Raw genomic sequence first — 18,589 nt, 5'->3', positions numbered from 1 at the left:
GAGAGTTTGTTATGAGCTGGGTGTCACATGGATGAACAAACACCCTGGCAAGAGAGACTCTGAGAAGGTCACATGCCGAGGAGTTTGTGGAGTGCAGTGTCTCCCTACCTTGAGGCATTCAGAAATGCCTGCCCATAGCACACCACAGGGTGATGGTCCACACTCCTCAGCTTGGCTGTGATGCCGGCCCGAGGACCCTCCGTGATCTGGGGCCCCCTGCAAAGAACAGAGTGCTTAAGTCAAGCGCTACCCTCTGTGCCACCAAACAAAGGTGAGTCAGAATACAGCGGGATGAAAAATCTCATAAACACTTTCTGGGGCTGGGCTCCCAGACTAAATCTCAGAGCGAAGCAAGCCAGCCGAGCTTAAAAACACGTAACACACAAGAACGCCCGGCTGCTATTGGCTGAGCAGATTGGGTGCTAAAATGGCTTCAGAGCGATGAAGGACAGAATTAATTTTAAGATGAGTTCAATCTTCTCTCCCTTTCAAGCATATAAGGGTGGGAACTGTGGATTAAAATTGAAAATTGATTTCACTGCTCCTTCAGAAGGCACAGGGCAGTGACTTAGCCCACCTCCATCACTCTGCTTCCCCGTCCTCTCGAAATACACTGGCCCTTGACTCACCTCTGACACCTGGAGCTTTTGCTCTAAATCATCTTTTGTGTCCTGTATAAACAAGGGCTGGTAACTAGTACAGGAAATTAGCTTCACAAGCATTGAATGTGTACCAACCTGTGGTATGGGGAGTTGCCAGGTTTTCTTCTAACCGAGGATTTTCACAGACTCTCAAAACTTTCTCTCCACTTCCCCTCGGCACACTTGAATGCATGCACACCCACCATTCGTGCGCACACACCCAAACGCAAAATTTCCCCTCAGTTTCCCCCAGCACGCATGAACGGAGACACACGCTCACACACAGATACCCTCGCATTCTCAAAACTTCCCCTTGGTTCTCCCACAACTAGAAACTTGAGCAGCTAGGTGTGTGGGAGCTCCCTGTCACCCTCTCAGACACACATGAAACTTTTTGCCCAGTCAGCATACCCCCAGCACATACCCCCAGGAGCTCAGAGCCAAGGATGTTTATATTCCTATGTACACACACACACACACACACACACACACACACACACAGCCACATTCCAACTGGCTCAGTCATAGCCTTGACAGGCCTGGGTCAGCTTGCCATTGCTTCTCATTTTGCCTCTAATGGGACCTTCTTGTAACAGAGAGGTTTGCCATCCGTTTTGTAGCATTTACTGAGCCTGAGTGCTGGGAAGGTGGCTTTTTTAAAGCACATGTGACGGTAGAGCAAAAAGCAGGGACAAAGGCATCCCTTTCGATTTCCTGCCTGAGTTTCACATGCTAATAAGCAGTGTTCTGGATTGTTTAGAGAATTTCTTTATTTGCTGCCCTGTCTGAAACCAGGCTGGGAGGACAGAGGCTCAGCTGAGGAATTTCCACAAGTCCCATTGTCAGGGGGGGAGGCAAAAACTGCCATGCTGATTTATTACCTATACGGCATAATGAACCCCGGGTTACTCTTTAGGTCTTGGTATGCCTGTGCTAATCTGTGCTGGTGGTTTTATCTTGCTTGGTCCTGATATGGCTGGAAACCCAGCGGTGGTCCTTGACCACAAGAGGGAGGATCTCTGGGCGTGTTCTGATCACCAGTGTCCAGGTAGGGGAGGGAAAGATGACCCCATCCAGGATGGGGCAGGACATGCTCATGTCTGACTAACTACCTAACACCACCTCAGGGTCCTGCTTTGTCATCTCCCATTATTCTAGCCCCAGGCTGCCTGAGGGCAAACCGTGTCCTCTGGAGGGCCTGGGTAGAAGGCACCAGCCACATGAGCAAAGACTAATTGGGGTAGAAACTAAAGGAGATGAAAATGAGCCCTAAGTGACCACTACCCCTCTGGGAACTTTGGGGCACAAGAGCTGGATTTCCCCACCCCCGGCCCTGACTGCAGTAAATGTTGCACTACGTATGCACAGGGGACGCTGTCTTTGCACTGACTGTGCAAAAGTGAAAAAAGTAGAGTTGCTCTGGTTGCAAGGGAAGGGGATGAGTTAGTTGTGTGTGTGTGTGTGTGTGTGTGTGTGTGTGTGTGTGTGTATGTGGTCACATCTGATCTGGCTCCATCCTGATCCTTCCCCCAGCTATACTTCAGGGACTCTCTGAGGGGTTCCTCGGATCCCAGTTTGAAAACCACTATCACAATGCGGGCTCCTTCTCATAATAGTTGTTGAACTTGGGTACCCAAGAAAACACACAATGACAAAGAACGGCTAGAAATTTGACAACCCTTTCAAATGAGCCTGAATCTTGCATACGGTTGATTCAGGCTGCAGCCCGTATTTGGTGTAGCGTACAGAGTTAGGGACCCCTTGCTGAAACTCCATGGCCCCCACAGGTCTGCAGCTCACAAATTGGGAATCCCTGTACAGAAATTAGGAGAGGAGCAAGAAATAAGCCTGGGGTCCCAGATGGAGTCACGCTGTGACAGGGCTCTGGGGCCCAGAGAGGGAATTTGTGCCTATGCTAGCTGGTCATGCAGAGCCATTAAAAAGCCATGTGCAATTATTATGATGATGATGTTATTAAAGCCAAGAAATGACATGGTTGGACATGAACCAGCAAAAAAGAATGACTCTTTTGCAATTAAGTCCCTTTTCCGCTCTCCAGCTGTCTGAGCCTCAACACCCCACGTCCACCAGGCCTTCCTGGATGAGTGTCACCCCGGATGCCATTTTCCTGCCTTCATCATCAGAGGGTTTTATTGTCTGCTGTGGCCCTACCCAAAGTGAGGGGCCCGGCCCGGGCTTCTGTGCCCCATGAGTGTGAGCACCGGCGATGTACACAAGTGAGCACAGCCTAAATTAAAGAACGTGCCTGTGCACGAACAAAGGAGGATGTATACTGTGCGCGGGCCAAAGTGAGGCCTAATTCCTCAGCTGTGCCCCCTCATTCCTAGCCCATCTGACCCCTGCCCCCCAAACCTCTCAAAGAAGGACCTGGCTTTACTTGCTGAGTCAGGAAACATAGCTAGAGGTAGCACCTCACACAGGTTTGGGGAAAGTGTCTGTGCTCCCAGTTCGTCTCTGTGCTCCGTTTTGCCTTGGGGAGGACTGCTAAGGCTTTTGGTACTCAAGTCTGTCCATGCTTAACGTGTGGGCTACCGTCCACAGGCGTCCACCACCTCTAGACAGGGCCGTGAGGATGAAGATGTAATGAGAGCCTGTGAGGGCTTTGTGCATCCTGGAAGAAAGATGGCACTGTGAGGTTTTATTATCTACCTACTCTGCTTTTTACTGGTCCATCTCCCTTCTGTTTTTCCTTTTGGGGGGTCAGTGTCAAGTTTATTAGGTATTAATTTCCGAAAAGGCCTTCTTGCACCTCAGAGCAGGGTTTTATTTGGTGCCTCGGAGAATTTGTTTCCCATAACCCGGACCCTCTAAGGATTCCTCTTGGTCAGGGTGAAAGAGGTCTGTGTGTGTTCAGCTAGTCAGTTCAGCTCAGTTTAACAAATATTTATGGAGCATTCACGAACACATACCTAGCCTTGAGAGGCAGGGCAGGACCAGAAACAGCGGGGGAGGTTATGAACTTTGGAGCCAGGCCACAGGGGGTGAGTTCTCACTCCACGGTTCCACGTACGTCCTAGGAGAGCCTCGGTCACCTCCTGGAATCTCTGTTTTGCTACTTGTAAAATGGAGAAAATCCCATCCATCTCACAGGCGAAGTCATAAAAAGGTATAGATCTCCTAGTGAGTAGTGGGTGGGTGATCAGTAATTCCCCTCTTCAGGATCCGGCCTCTGGAGACGTGGGGAGAGGAGATGCCGCTGTCCTCCATCCTGTTTCGCCTCCCTGAGGCCCTCTGTCTAGCCCTTGTTCATCCATTTTAGAAAGAAAGGTCAGCTGGTTAAACCAGAGGTTCTGGAACTTTCTCACCTCAGTTTCCCCCAGCTCTCCTGGGCAACCTACTTCCTCCATACATTCCCTCTTTCCCCCAAATACCTCCAAGGACTCCACAGTACTACTCCCCTCCACCCTCTCTCCAAACCCATCCCCAAGAGGGAGGAGAACAGAACCTTCCCAGTCTTTTGAGAAAGAGAGCACAGTGGAGATGACTTTGCTCTGTTGCACACCCTTCAGAAAAGACCAAACTGTGGGCTCCTTGAAGCACTAGTCCTCCAAAGGCGAGCTCCAGTCAGGAGGGAGGAGATGCGAGGCCAGGCAGGGTGGGCTAGGCTGTCCCAGAGGGACCGGTCGAGGCAGGACCAACACAGGTGCCCTCAGCCCGGATCCAGCCTAGAAGATGCCCCGAGAATGATCCCTGGCAGACACCACCGTCCAGCCTGAGAGAAGCGCGGTAAAGGTGTCCACATAGGGCCCTGTGCCTCCCTGAAGGAGGCTTTTTGCTGTTTCTCCGTTGCCAGGGAGGAGAGCAGATGCAAGGAAACCCTCGAATAGGCACCGCAGAGGTCAATACGCTTTAAATTAAGCTTCTGATGCTTACAAGGGGCCAGGCTTCCCACAAATCCCCCAATGCACAGAGCTTTGAGGTGGCGTGTTCAGTCTGTTTGTTCTTTTAGAAGTATGCCTGGGAAGCCAGCAGTTATTTGTTTCCGAAAGGTAGGAGCTCATCAGGTGGGTGGTCTCTGCATTTTCTGTGTGCTTTGATTCCCTTCCTCTTCTTTTCAGGACCACTGAGGGGTGTACTTTCCCCTCTCCCGGCAGTGCTCAGGGGGTTTGGCTGCACAGTGCATCCATGCTGGGTTTTCCCACAGGCCCCTGCAAAGGCAGCCGGGTTGTCTTCAGAAGGCCCTGGGCGGCCCCGTGGAGGGAGCAGGGGCTGCAGCTGTGCCCCACCCCCCCTTCTGCAGCAGGCTTTGATCAGGTTTTGTGGGGCTGCGTGCAGCCTGACCTCCCATCTCCAGCGTCTCTCAGGTGGAAAGTTCTGTTCAGCCTGTCTGTGGCTTCAAAGGCTCTCCCTCCTTCGGGCTGGGACGAGACTGATAATGGTTCTCATTTTGTTGTCGTGTGATCTCCCAGCAGCCCCCATCTTTCCATTGACAGGCTTCTGCTTGTTTGCTTGGGCTGCTCTGGCCGAACTCAAACCACCTTTCTGGTTGAGGAAGCACAATGATACCCTCTCCCACTGAGGCTCTTCTGATGGCTCAGACGTGGCCTCCAGCCCAGACAAAGGTGACCGGGCCGCTGCAGCAGGCACCTGGTGAATCAGGCTCTGGGCATCAGGGCAGGGCAGGTGTCTGAGGGGCAAAGGACTCCCTGAGCCTTCGAGTCTGTGAGCAGGAACCCTCAGCTCCGCCCTCCCTGCCTCTGTAGTCGGGGGCTGAAGGAAGGTGATGCTTTCTGCTCCAGTTCCCCACAGGAATCCAGCCATGGGGCCTGACGGCGCGCACCGCCCCATGAACCTGGGCAGAGCAGAGGAAAGGCCACAAATCCTGAAGCTGACTATGTTTCCCGAGAGCTTGAGCTATTCACTCTCTTGAGCCATAGGCACTAGGCCAGCCAAACTCGGGAAGTTCCTTTTCTGGCCTATTATTTCCAAGGGTTATGGCCTTACAGCCTCAGTTCTCAGCCCAAGGGGTAAACAACAGCTAATGCGGCCACTCCAGGGCCCTCTTCCGGCTCCCACCCCACGCCACCGCTGACCCTGGACTCGGACCTCCCAGCGCTCTGACCGGGGTGAAAGGACCAGGGCTGGACGACCACGGCGGCCGTCAGTGGGTTCCGACGGGGGTGCTGCCTCAGAGACGGCCATGCGTCTCACCACGCGGATGGGGTTAGGCTGCACGCTGCCCTTCGGTTTCCTCATATTTAACGTGAGGGTGGCCAAGGGCAACAGGAGCGGTCAGGAGAGCATCCTTCTTCCCCAGCCTGATAGCACAGGGCTCTTCCTTCCTTTTGATCGTACTCAAAACAACTCCTGCAATAGAACAATGAGGCCGGGAGGAGGCCAGAAGGAATTTATTATGCTGCTGCCCTGTGGCTCAGCCTTGCCTGACTTTATCTCGCACAGAGGTCTGCACGGGAGGAAATCTGGCAGGTCCTTGGGTTGTCTCCGTGCTCCAGCTCTCCCTCCAACAAAGAGTGCTGGAAGGACAGGGAAGCAGCTGCCGTGTTAGCCACGGCCCGGCCTAAGCCACAGCCAGAGGGGGATCAGCCTAGATCTCCTAAAACTCTGATGCGGACGCTGTGAAAGGCACAGGGACTCCTGATGCATGGAGCCTGCCCGAGTCCCGCCAGGCAAGAGGGGGCCCCAGATGTGCCGGGCTGCTCAGGACAGGCCTTTCTAGAGCCCATCTCTCAGCTGGTTTCCTCTCTTCTTGGTCCTGGCTGGGGAAGGAGCTAAGCAGATGTGTCCCCTGTGTGTGGACTGTCCAGTTTCTCACTCGGCACAGGCCACTCGGTTAGGGGTTTCATCTCTTCCTCTAACAAGGTGAGAGAGGAGAAAGGCTTGGGGCCTTGGGGCCCAGAGGACCAAGATCGGTCTCAGTTGTGGCCGTATCTCCCCCGAATGTGGATATTTTGCCATCACTCTGCTGTTAACAGGGTCTAACCAGGTTCTCTCAGCAAACTTAATCTCAGTCATCCATCACCCAACTGTAATGCCAGTGCTGCTAATATTCAGAAAATAAACAAATCCCCTTTCATCATCCAGCTGGGTGCTGTGGGATGCTGTGGGACTCTGGACCCAATGTCTTTGTGGGGCTTGAGCCTTATTGTAATGCTGCGGATCGAGCATAGGCAGACCTGGGCTCATTTGCTGAATGACCTTGAACAGGCTATATGACCTCTCAGAACCTCAGTTTCTTCATCTGTAAGATGGGGATGTGAATACTAACCTTGTAGAATTATTTTGAGGATCAAACAAGACAATGTATGTAAACATATCTAGTATATGTTAGACTCTCTAGAAGGAGTGTGGTCATTACTACTACCACCATTTCAAACAGGTGGGAGTGTCTGATCTGATCTTCTTGAATCCTGAGTAGCCTCCTTGAGTGAGCCACGAGCCCCACACTCAGTCATAAGGAGCAAGTATGTGAGGAAAACAAGAGGAAACAGACCCACAGCACACAGTTAATGAAGTCCACCGCAGACACCAACAGCAAATCCAGGACTGAACTTGGTTTTCCAGACCTCTAGACTCTCCCGCTCTCCAGTCCCTACCTCTCTCTGGGCATCTCCACTGTATTAGATTCCCAGGGCTGCCACACCAAATGATCACAAGCCTGGTGGCTTAAACAACAGAAATTTAGGACTTCCCTGGTGGTGCAGTGGTTGGGAACCCGCCTGCCAATGCAGGGGACATGGGTTCGAGCCCTGGTCCGGGAAGATCCCAGATGCTGCGAAGCAACTAAGCCTGTGAGCCACAACTACTGAGCCTGAGTGCCACAACTACTGAAGCCCGTGTGCCTAGAGCCTGTGCTCTGCAACAAGAGAAGCCACCGCAATGAGAAGCCCGCGCACCGCAACAAAGAGTAGCCCCCGCTCACCGCAACTAGAGAAAGCCTGCACGCAGCAACAAAGACCCAACACAGCCAAAAATAAATAAATAAATAAATAAATAAAATTTTAAAAATTTCTTAAAAAAACAACAGAAATTCATTCTTTCACAGTTCTGGAGGCCAGAAGTCCAAAATCAAGGGGTCGGCAGGGGTGTGCTCCCCTCAGGGGAGGATATGTCCTTGCCTCTGCCAGCTTCTGGTGGCTCCAGGTGTTCCTTGGCTTATGGCAGCATCACTCCAGTCTCTGCCTCCATGTTCACATGGCTTTCTCTTCTTCATGTCTCTCTCTGTGTGTCTCTTATAAAGACACTTCTCATCAGATTTAGAGCCCACCTAGGTAATCTGGGATGATCTCATCTCAAGATCTTTAACTTAATTACATCTGCAAAGACCCTTTTCCCAAAGGTCACATTCACGGGTTCCAGGGATTAGGATGTGGACATATCTTTTGGGGCGGGGGCACCATTTAGCCCACCACACCCACTAACCCTGCAAAATGTCCTGTTGGATTATGACTAAAAAGTTAAGAGATCTCACCTGTGGCTGGGGAGGAGGCTCACTCCTCTCCAGGCTGACATCACCAGTTCCCCATTTGACCCCAAAAAGGGAGTGTGGTCCATCTTTGAAAGATAATCTGGCCGTTCATTCTTTATTTACTGGCAGGTAGTGAGGACAAGTTCCACCTGCCCTGTGAAAAACTGAGACCAACTCCCTCACGGCGTCCAGTGGCAGAGCTCAATTCAGACCTGAGTCCTGGGGTCTCCTGTTCCAAGCGCATTGCGCCTCTGAGGCTTATGAGTGAGCTGCGAAGACCTACTTCCAAATGGTGTGATGAGTCTCCTTCCTGCCAAGTCTCAGGAAGCACTAATTCTCCCAGTGCTCAGGCCCTTCCGCTTCTCTTCTCCTTGCCATCCTGCCAAGGCCCCGCGCTCACAGAGAACACCTAGGAGACTCCGTTCCTCTCTTTTCTCAGAGGCCTCCTCTGGCCCTACTCCCCGACCCCTCTTCTCCATTTCCTCTTTCAGACCCTTCTTCAGCCATGAAGATCTGTGCCTAATAGAAAGGGTGCCGTCCCAGGTGTTCCCCAGCCTTCTCAGGAAGGCCTTCCCCCCCTAGATGGCTGAGATGGCTGAGATCTCAGCTGCCAGACTGTGAGAGAAGATTATAACTCTAGAGTACTTTTCATTCTTCCAATCAAATAATACTGATATGTAGATTTAACACAGGCCTTGGTTCCTTCTAGGTGGTTTCCAGAAAGAAACCAGTTCTGTGCCCTTTCCCTCTGAAGAGTCTAATTCAGCAGGGCTCTGTTGATGGCCTTCCTTTCTTCTCAACAGCTACTATTAATAACTCTGCTTTTGCAGCTCTCTCTTTCAAGGTATTCCCCCTATTTCTGGCTTGCAGATGTTGACGAGTGGCATGTGTAGCATTCAGCATTCACAAATGTGGGAGCTCTAAAACGCTGGATCACAAGCTAACAGAGTCCCACATGTTTACTGGCATCTGGTCAAGGGTGGAAAAGTCACTGCGACCCTACGGTCTTGAGAATAAAGTAGGAGTGAAGACAAACTGGAAAGAAGTGAAAAGAAGCCATGGTAGACAATGAAATTCTTCAGTGTGTTCCTTGTTTAGCTAAGGATAGCGCGGCAAGGAGCCAGGTAAAGTCCATTACTTTCCGAACCATCCTTCAACTTGTCTACCAAGGGCTCCACTTTCTCCGCTTTCCCTGTCCACAGGTTTGTACAGAATTTATATCTTCACATATAGACTGTGAGTTCTGTGTACATCGAAAATGGCCCTTTAGACCTGGAAGGGCCTCGTACCACTTTAGAATGTGACTCCCAGAAGAATGAAATCTGACCTGTGCTCTTCCATTGCTGGTGGGAATGTAAAACGGTTCAGCCACTGTGGAAAACAGTGTGGCAGTTCCTCAAAAAGTTAGACATAGAATTACTATATGATCCAGCAATCCTACTTCTACGTATATACCCCAAAGAATTGAAAACAGGCATTCACATAAATACATGTACACACAAATTCATACCACCACTATTCACAATAGCCAAAAGGTAGAAACAGCCCAAATGTCCATCAGTGGATGAATGGATAAACAAAAGGTGGTATATCCATACAATGGAATATTACACGGCCATAAAAAGAAATGAAGTACTGATACATGCTACAATGTGGATGAACCTAAAAAACATGCTAGTGAAAGAAGCCAGCCACAGAAGGTCATGTACTATATGATTCTATTTATATAAAATATCTGGAATAGGTATATCCAGAGAGACAGAACACAGACTGGGGTCTTCTAGGATCTGAGAAGAAGGGTGATTGGGGAGCACTGCCTAATGGGTATGGGGTTTCCTTTCAGGGTGATGAAACGGTTTTGGAACTAGAAAGAGGTGGTGCTTGCACACAACATTGTGAATGTTCTAATTGCCACTTAATTGTTCACTTTAAAATGGTTATATTATGTTAATTTCACCTTGATAAAAATTTAAAATGTGGGAAAAAAGAGAGTAAAAAAAACTCAAGGCTGACCTTTGTGTTCCAGGCACACACCCCAACCCCTGCTCTCATGCTCAATTCACGTTTCCTTCCTGGGCAGACCTGTGTGCCCATTTTCAGTGCCAGGGCACCCAATCGGCTTATGGTGCAGATTACCATCAGGCTTGCCCTTGATCCCACTTCTCAGACACATCCTCTAAAATTCCATGACTAAAGCTGAATCTACACAGTAGCAACCAAATGTTCTGGCAGAGAACAATGGGTGCGGGTGAGAACACCTTAATAGCCAGGCTCTTGTTTCCCAATATTTGGGTTTTGTTGTGGTAAAATGGATTTTCTAAGCAAGACGAATGGGCTTGTGTATTTCTCTGTCTTTAAGAATTTCTATAGGCTGCAAAGAAGAAAAAGAACACAAGTGGCAAGACAGCGAGAAAAACACGTTTAAGGCCTGCATAAAGCCCGTCCAGGACTCTCTTTAAAGCTCTTGTTTGTTGAAATTATGAAGGTAGAAAGTTCATGCTCCTATTATATTTGCTCCAACTTTGAGAAATACAAAGAGACCTTTTAGTTTTGTGCTTCGAGGACAGAGGCGATTTGGGACTTAGAGGAGAAAAATGCCTATAAGGAGAACTGGGGACTTCTCCATGTTAACTGGGGCAGAAAGTTGTAAGTCTGATGACTGAACTGTCATTCATTCATTCATGCCCCCACTCACTCACTCACTCACTCAGCATGGGCCTGCCCTGCGCCAGCAGGCAATGGGTTGGCCACTGGCTGGAGCGGCCAGAGGAGACCCCCCTGGCCTTGCTGCATTTGCAGCTCAGGGAGAAAGTGGGGTGGGCATATTGGGAATGTCATGTGCACATTACAAGTGCTCAAAGACAGAGGGCCATGGGAGCACCGGGAGTCACTGCCTGAGGTGATGGGAAAGGCCTCCCAGAGTTGGTGACATCTAAGCCCAGAGTTGAAGAAGACTGAAACAGGGGACGAGCATTTCAGGCAGGTAAGCACAGCAGCCGCATTGGCCCAAAGCCGTGAAAACTGGTGCCTTATCTGGGGAGCATGGCATTTGGAAGGCTGGGGAGGGCTGCAGAGAGGAGGGGAGGCTGTCCAGGCAGGTCGAGGGGAGGCTGTCCAGGCAGGTCAGGGCCAGGCTGGGAAGAGCCTTGCATTTGACCTAATTCTTTCTGCTGACTTTTTCCTTATTGTAAGAACAACAGCCAAATATTTATCATAAATTATTCCCTTTAATCCTCTCAATAGCCCCTTTATACAGGTGAAGACAGTGAGTCTCAAAAAGTTTAAGCGATTACCCCACAGATGGCCGCACACATCACCGGGATGTACAAAGTATAGGGATATGCCCAGCATGGCTGAGCGGTTACCTCTGGAGAGGTGGGGAGGAGGATGGGTTCAGAGAGGGCGTTGGAGGCTCTAACTGCATCCGTAATCTTTCATTTCTTAAGCTGGGTGTGGGTCAAGCTTGCTTCTTATGCCTTTTTTGTATGTGTGAAATTTTCCTAATGACTTTTCAAGCCACTGGACCAGTGCACTGGGGTAGCATCTCTGTTGGAAAGCTTGCAGTGCATGGAGGCTGAGGCGCTCTTGGAAGCACTGGAGCTGCCCTTTAATGTTCCAATGCCTGCTGAGCTTCCCACTGTGTGGCATGTAAGTTGCTATGTTTTTATTCCCTTTGCCAAGGTCTCAGTGGCAACACTTGTACAGAAAAAAGAAGGACAGGGAGGTTTGACCCTCCCGGCTGTTGGGCAGATGGTTACTGGAACTGAATGTTTCCCAACTAGGGATGCAGGAGGCGAGAGGAATGAGTCCAAGCTCCATTTTGTGTCCTCAGGGACAGTTTACATGCTGCTTGATGGTCGTGCTCTGCGTTCTTTTTCAAGTGAATTTCCCTTCAGTTACACTGTTTGCTTTTCCTGTCAGAGCATCCTGCCCCTTCCAACCGCAGACCCAAGGAGGAGACCCAGCCCCTGCCTTCCTGGTGTGCACAGCTTAAAACAAGAGCCCTCTGCCCATCGGACATCCTTACCATTTCCAGCTATTGAGTGTAATCAGGTGTGCCAGGATCTGATTTCAAAGCCCAAAGCAAACGGACTCAGAGGAATCCTCTCTCCCTATTGCTCCAGTGGGAGACAAAGGAGACTGAACAAACAGGATGTGCTGAGAGCTGCACAGAGCACGGCCCCAGCAAGATGGGCGGGCGGGATGCAGGTCTGGAATAGATGGCCTGTGAGCCGGGGCACTGGCATGTGTGGTAAATCGTGCCCAGGAGAAACAAGAAGCAGGACAAGAGGAACAGACACACTGATTCATCTGACAGCCTCTCTGGATGGTTCTTGATAGTTACTCTCTTTCAGGGTCTAGGGAGTTATATAGAATCCCTGCCCTACTGGAAGATCCTGACTCTGGCCATTCACCTTACAGAGAATGTTGATATTTTAGAAATTAGAGAGAACTCGCCATGCCCTGTTGGGCAGGAGAGGAGTGGAACTCAGGGCTCCACGGCAAGTCAGGACTGATGTGGGCTGCAAGTGGGGAAGCCCCACTGGGTGCAGCCCAGCGTTTGGGTCCTGGTGAATCCATTTGTTTCTGTCCCTGTTTCTCTCTTTTATCCCAGACTCTGATTGCTGGGCTTGGTAACTTACATCTAGTAAACTCTCTCAATCATTAACTTGAAAAAGAGTCCAAAATCATTTCAAAGAAGAGGATATGGGCCCAGGGAAAATTTCAGTACTTCCTCCTCCCCTTCCCACTGTCTACATTTTTATATGGGAGAAGTCAGAGATTAAAATAAATGTTCATCAAGTCCAAGGGTAGGAAGCAACTTACACTGGGAGAAAGGAGGTGCCCCTGGGGGTAGGCCGACCCCCTCACCAATGGCAGAACCTAGTATCTGCCTCCAGTGCACCATCTTTCAGAAGTACCATCACTGGTGGTTTCAATGAGGGGTGCTTAGAGTATTGCCTACAGGCACTCCTGGTTCTGACAGTTACTGGGGGATGCACCTGGCATTTTGTGGATGAGGCAGGAAGGACAAATGTCCTCCAGGACACAGGACAGTCCCACACAACTGAAGAACTACTCTAGCCTTTTTCTAAGAGCTGGCATGGCTAAGAAAGAAAAACCCAGCTAAGAATGGGGATGTGGAAAGCACAGTGAACATGCTAGTTACAAATAATTTCTGTTTATGTAAAGAGATGACATGATTGGAGCTTTACCTTAGTGTTGCCAGAGTGGAAACTGAGTGTGGGGTCCTTGGGGGAATTCTAGCTGCATCAGATGGACTAACTAGGGCTGTGTTTTTGAAGGGGGCAGGGGGAAACCAGCAGATACCATCCAGATTTTTCTTAAAGGGAGAGACATGAAATCCATCACTCTACTCGTAAGCAAATGACCCTCAAAAAGAATTTGAATTCTAGGGAGATTCTGAGCACAAGCTTGCAATGTCTTTCAGAACCTGACTTATGATTCAAGATGAACCACTGCTAGCTCTGAGGTTACCCAGCCAGGGAGGGTGGGAAAGGCAGGCCCATTAATCAACAGGTGGCAGGAGACCCCTCCAGGTGAGCCAACTGTACAAAGGGAGGACATGAACCCAGATGGAGAAGAGAAAGCCAAGAAGGAAAGAAATACCTCTCCCCTCATCTCCTGGTGTGGCCACGAGACAGATCTGCTTGAGGGGAGCCTGGAGGGATGGTCTAACCCGAATTCTCTCTCAGAAACAGTGTGACTGGAGCTTATCTAAGGAGAACTGAAACCCTTGCTCTGCCACTCACTAGTTGTATGACCTGAAGCAAGCTACCTAAACCTGAACCTCGGTCCCTCACTTGGAAAATGGGGTTAATAGTACCTGCCCCAGAGGGTTGTTAGGGAAATAAGTGAGCATTTATTGAGCACCTTATATGTGCCAGGCCTGGTATGAGGTACCATAGTGACAGTGGTGAGAGGGCTGACAGTTTTGTGAGATCACTTACGCAGCGAGCTGAGCGCAGACACTGCCCAGCACACGGTAGATACTCAACAAACGTCCTTAAAAATTTGTTTTCCAGTCACACAGTTATGCCGTGTGAAACAAAGGAAGGATAGACAGGTAAGGCTTGGCTGAGTGGTGAAGGTTAAGCTTAGACCTGAATGACAGCCAAGATCCAGTCCTGGGATCCTTGTCTCCCCGCTGCCCCCCAATCCCTTTATAACCTCTACCAACCCGGCACCTGCTTGTACCAACCACTGTGCCAGGCCCTTGGACTTGATATTACATGGCGCTTTGTATCTTCAACGCTGGTTTTACATAGGAGGGAATGTCAGTAGTTTTCAAACCTCCTCATCAGAGCAAGAGTTATTCCATGGAGAGCCTGCAGGGATGGTGGAGGAGACTTTGAGGTCATATTCCCTTCAACTGGAGCAGCCCTTCTTGGTCTGTTTTATATTCTGGACCTCTAAGAAAGATCCACCTATTTATTGAGGGTCCTTAATGTGCCTGACACTGCTCAAGGTGCTTAGGACACATCAGTGAAAAATCAAAGATGCCTGCCCTCCAGGGCTTATATTGTAGCAAGGAAGACACACACAACAAATGGTAAACATAAGGAGTTATTTATTATGTTGCTTGGTGATGAGTGCTTTGGGAAAGTCAAAGGAGAGCAGGATGGGGGTAAGGAGAGCGGGCTGCAATTTAAACTGGGTAGGTCTCATGGAGAGGATGACATTTTAGCAAAAACTCAGCAGTGGGGGAGTCATGCCAATATCTGGGGAAGGAGGTGTGGGCTTCAGCTATGGGACTGTCTGGGGAAGAAGCATTCCAACAAAGCGTTCTGAGGTGCAAAGGCCCTGAGGGGAGGAAGAGCACGGAGACCCAGGTGGCTGCAGCAGGTGAGCAAGGTGGGGGGCGGGGGGGGGGGACCATGAGATGGGACAGCACGTGGGGCTTTAAGGACAGGGGAGGGACTTTGCTTTCAGTCTGAGTGAAAAGGGAGTCACTTCAGAGTTTTGAGCAGAGGAATAGCACGATCTGATTTGTCTTAAAGCTGGAGAACAGGTCAATGTAGTAACCCAGGTTCAGACTGCAGTGAAGGTTGGAAAACCATCCGTTCACCAACATGGTCACCCTCATGGGTCCCTTGGGCTGAAGATTGGACAGATTATTTCTGTTCCCATTTTACACACTGGGAAATTGTGACTCAGGGAGGTCACAGGGGTTCGCTGAGGTCACAGAGCTGGAAGGTGGCAGTCTGGAAATTGAAGTCCTATAGCCTCCTCTGAGTTGGTCTCGGTGGATTGCTGGGTACCAGGATCTGTCTGCTCCATGGTGTCCACGTGGCTCTCTTGTATCCTTGACGACTCTTTTGACGCAGGGAAAAGACCATCTGGGACTACAGTAGTCCTCCCTAATCTGCGGGGGATGTGTTTCAAGACCCCCAGTGCCTGAACCATGGGTAGTACTGAACTCTATATATAGCATACTTTTTCTTTCCTTATTAAGTTGAGAGCTTTCACCTTTTCGCTCGAAGGAAGCAATTTACGGCTCCTCTTTGGCACATCCAAATTGCCAGCATCACTACTCTTCCACTTTGGGGCCATTATTAAGTAAAATAAGGGTCACATGAACACAAGCACGGTGATACAGTCAATCTGATAACCCCGAAGGTTACTAAGAGACTAATGGGCAGGTAGTGTATACAGCATAGATACACTGGACAAAGGGATGATTCACGTCCAAGGCCGGATGGAGCTGGACAGTGCAAGTTTTCATCACGCTACTCAGAGCGGCGTGCAATTAAAAACTTATGAACTGTTTATTTCTGGAATTTTCCTTTTAATATTTTCTGGCCATGGTTGACCGTGGGTAGCTGAAACCATAGAACGTGAAACCACGGATAAGGGGGGACTACTGTATCTTGCTTTTCAAAATTAGTATTTTACTTAAGTTACACATTGAAAAAACCCAGTTTTCCCATAGGCTTTCAAGTTTACCTTACAAATCTTACTTTATTCTCTTAGAAATCGTAGATGCACAATAAAAGCCTGTGGGTGATGGCCTCACGTTTCAAAGATCCTTTCTTGCCTGATGCCTCAACAATGCACCCAACATATTCCACCTAGTACATCCCACTTCGTACATCCTGCAGTAAATCACACCAGAAAGGAAGAGGCGGACCTGCTGGCGGCCTGGGGTGAAGGTGTCACTGGGCCAGACGGGACCGATGATGGGGGGTGGGGTCGGGGGGTGCTAGGGGGTCCAGGCCCAGAGGGCCGACTTCCCGCCAGGCCCTGTGCTGCTGAGCAGGGCACCACAGGCAGGAGATTCAAGAGGCAACTGAATGAAGGAAGAACAGGGAAATGTTTTCCCTTCCCCTATTCCCTATCTCCCTTCTTATCCTGACCCTGGAGAAATATTTGTGAGGGCAGAGGGGCAGGCTGATTTTGCTTCTACCATGTCGATTAACAGAGGCTCACGGGGCAGCTTTGCAGCCAAGGGCCCTCCGGTCCCTCTCCCTTTCAGTCTACCAACCGCCTCCATAGTCTATCTGGGTTCCTCTAACTCTTCTCCTCGCCCCTCTGCCTCTCAGGACTCCAGTCCTCCCCTCCCTCTTCCTCCCCTCCCCTCCGTTCTTTGGGCCTCTGAGCTCTCAGCACCTCCCCCCTCCACGTTTCCCTCCAAACCCCTCGCTCTTTGTTGCTGCATTCAAGGTTCTCAATACAGTAAAGCTTTGATGATTTGCCTCAACTGAGGAGGAATGTCAGCTTAAATTAATGAAGGGTCTGAATAATAGAATTTTAAAGCAAAGTTCAGTTGCTTTCACGTTGTAAAGCATCCTTTCCAGGGTAGAAGCCTTTGCATTTACATGCAGTAAGAGCTAGCGCTGAGAAATGGGGCAATATGTCTTAGACACCCCTTTAGATGCTTCAACAGAAAAGAGCCCTTTATAATTGGCATATACTTTCTTTGACTCTGAGTGTTTCTGCTCCTCAAATCTTTCATTTTTAGTGACCAACGTTTCTTTTTATTACCGTGATTTTACTGGGCTTCTCACAGATCCACAGTTTCATTTCCTGAATTCTTTATGACAGAGACATTTCCACGTTGAAAGTCTCTTTAGACATTCTTAATTTTCAATTACACGAGCAATACATGAATATGTTCATGTATAAAACCTTAAAAATAACAAAAAAAAAATAAAACCTTAAAATAACAGTAAATGCAAACCTTATAAATAATAAAATAATTTCTGTGTTTCGGCTTATAATGCCACTTTCCTTACGTTGGTGCTAATGTATCATCTATAACAAGCTACCCTGCACAAAACCCCCTTCTTTGGGGCCCTATCTAAAAGGGAACCACCTACATCTGACTGGGTCTTACTTGCCCTATTTCCTTACTGCCTCTCTGCCACATTCCATTCCCACGTCTCTGCCAAGAATACTCACCAAGATGAATGTTAACAATTATTAAATCTAGATAAGGGTACTTGGGTGTTCATGATACTGTTTCCTCAACTCTTCTGAATGTTTAAAAATTTCATAAGAAAATAAGAAAAACTCACCAAATTCTAAGAACAGCAATACGGCCAAGTGACCCTTGGAAGAAAAGAGGACCAGTTCTAGTCGCCACTGTCTTCCTTCTTCTAGGGATTCCCATGCCTGCATTGGGCAAGGCTGAGCCTCATTTATAGGTATAGTAACAAAGGTAATGCGTGGTGTATTTCTTAGCAATGTGCACACTTTTGTAAGCCCTTTCATACATATTCCTTCCCTTTGGGGTATAGGTAAGGCAAATGTTGTCCCCAGGGTATAGGTAAGGCAAATGTTGTCCCCATTTTACAGATGAGGCAACCAAGAGGTTTCGTGATACTGCCTAATAATACTGGCTCACTTATTACTTTCTTACTAGGCAGCAGGCATTCTTCTAGGCATCGACGTGTATTAACTAATTTCGTCCTTATAACAACTCTGAGTTACATGTATAACTTTCCCAAGATTACAAAACTAGTAAGTAGTGGGCTGGAATATGAACCTGGCAATGTACTCATGACCCTGAGTTCTTAAACACCTACAACCTCATGTGATGACATTACAGATGCCTTTCTAGTATTCCAAGAGTGGAAATCTGGCAGCCTCCAGGGTTCATTCAGACTGTAAATGTGCTTATTTGGCCTCCACAGTATTTTATAATTGGTGAATTAGTTTCCATAGTTTAAAGATTTATTTAAAGAAAAATTTCATCTGAAAATCCAGATTTCTGGCTTCCCTTGAAAAATCAGAAGTTCTGGCAACATTAGGCTGGCATCCCACATAGTAACAATGGGCTGGAGCTGGGTATGAGCTGCCCCTTAGGACAGGGCATACTCTTTCCACGTTGTCACAGTCCCAACTACTCCCAATTATTGCACCTGGCCTCTTTTCGCAACTCTGTTACCTGTTTAGCGTGAGCGTTTGAGTTTGCAACCCCTCCCTGTAAAAAACTACAACTCCAAAGAAGTATAAGTTAATATGTGCCCTGGTGCTA

The 18,589-nt window shown here is 49.0% G+C and overlaps 1 protein-coding gene across 8 annotated transcripts in view; it reads right to left on the bottom strand.

The window, feature by feature from the left end:
- The window catches only part of RAD51B (RAD51 paralog B), a 720,881-nt gene that overhangs the window by 79,229 nt on the left and 623,063 nt on the right, over positions 1-18,589 (bottom strand). For all 8 annotated transcript variants that reach the window (XR_009500950.1, XR_009500951.1, XR_009500945.1 and 5 more), the window contains one exon: positions 109-216. The gene's annotated coding sequence lies outside the window, so the exon portion shown is untranslated. The remainder of the gene's footprint in view (positions 1-108; positions 217-18,589) is intronic.

The sequence above is a fragment of the Balaenoptera ricei genome, chromosome 2 (assembly GCF_028023285.1).
Source record: "Balaenoptera ricei isolate mBalRic1 chromosome 2, mBalRic1.hap2, whole genome shotgun sequence".
In the NCBI taxonomy this organism is placed as follows: Eukaryota; Metazoa; Chordata; class Mammalia; order Artiodactyla; family Balaenopteridae; genus Balaenoptera; species Balaenoptera ricei.
Note: the sequence above shows the minus strand (reverse complement) of the source record. Positions and strands in the feature narration are given on the sequence as shown.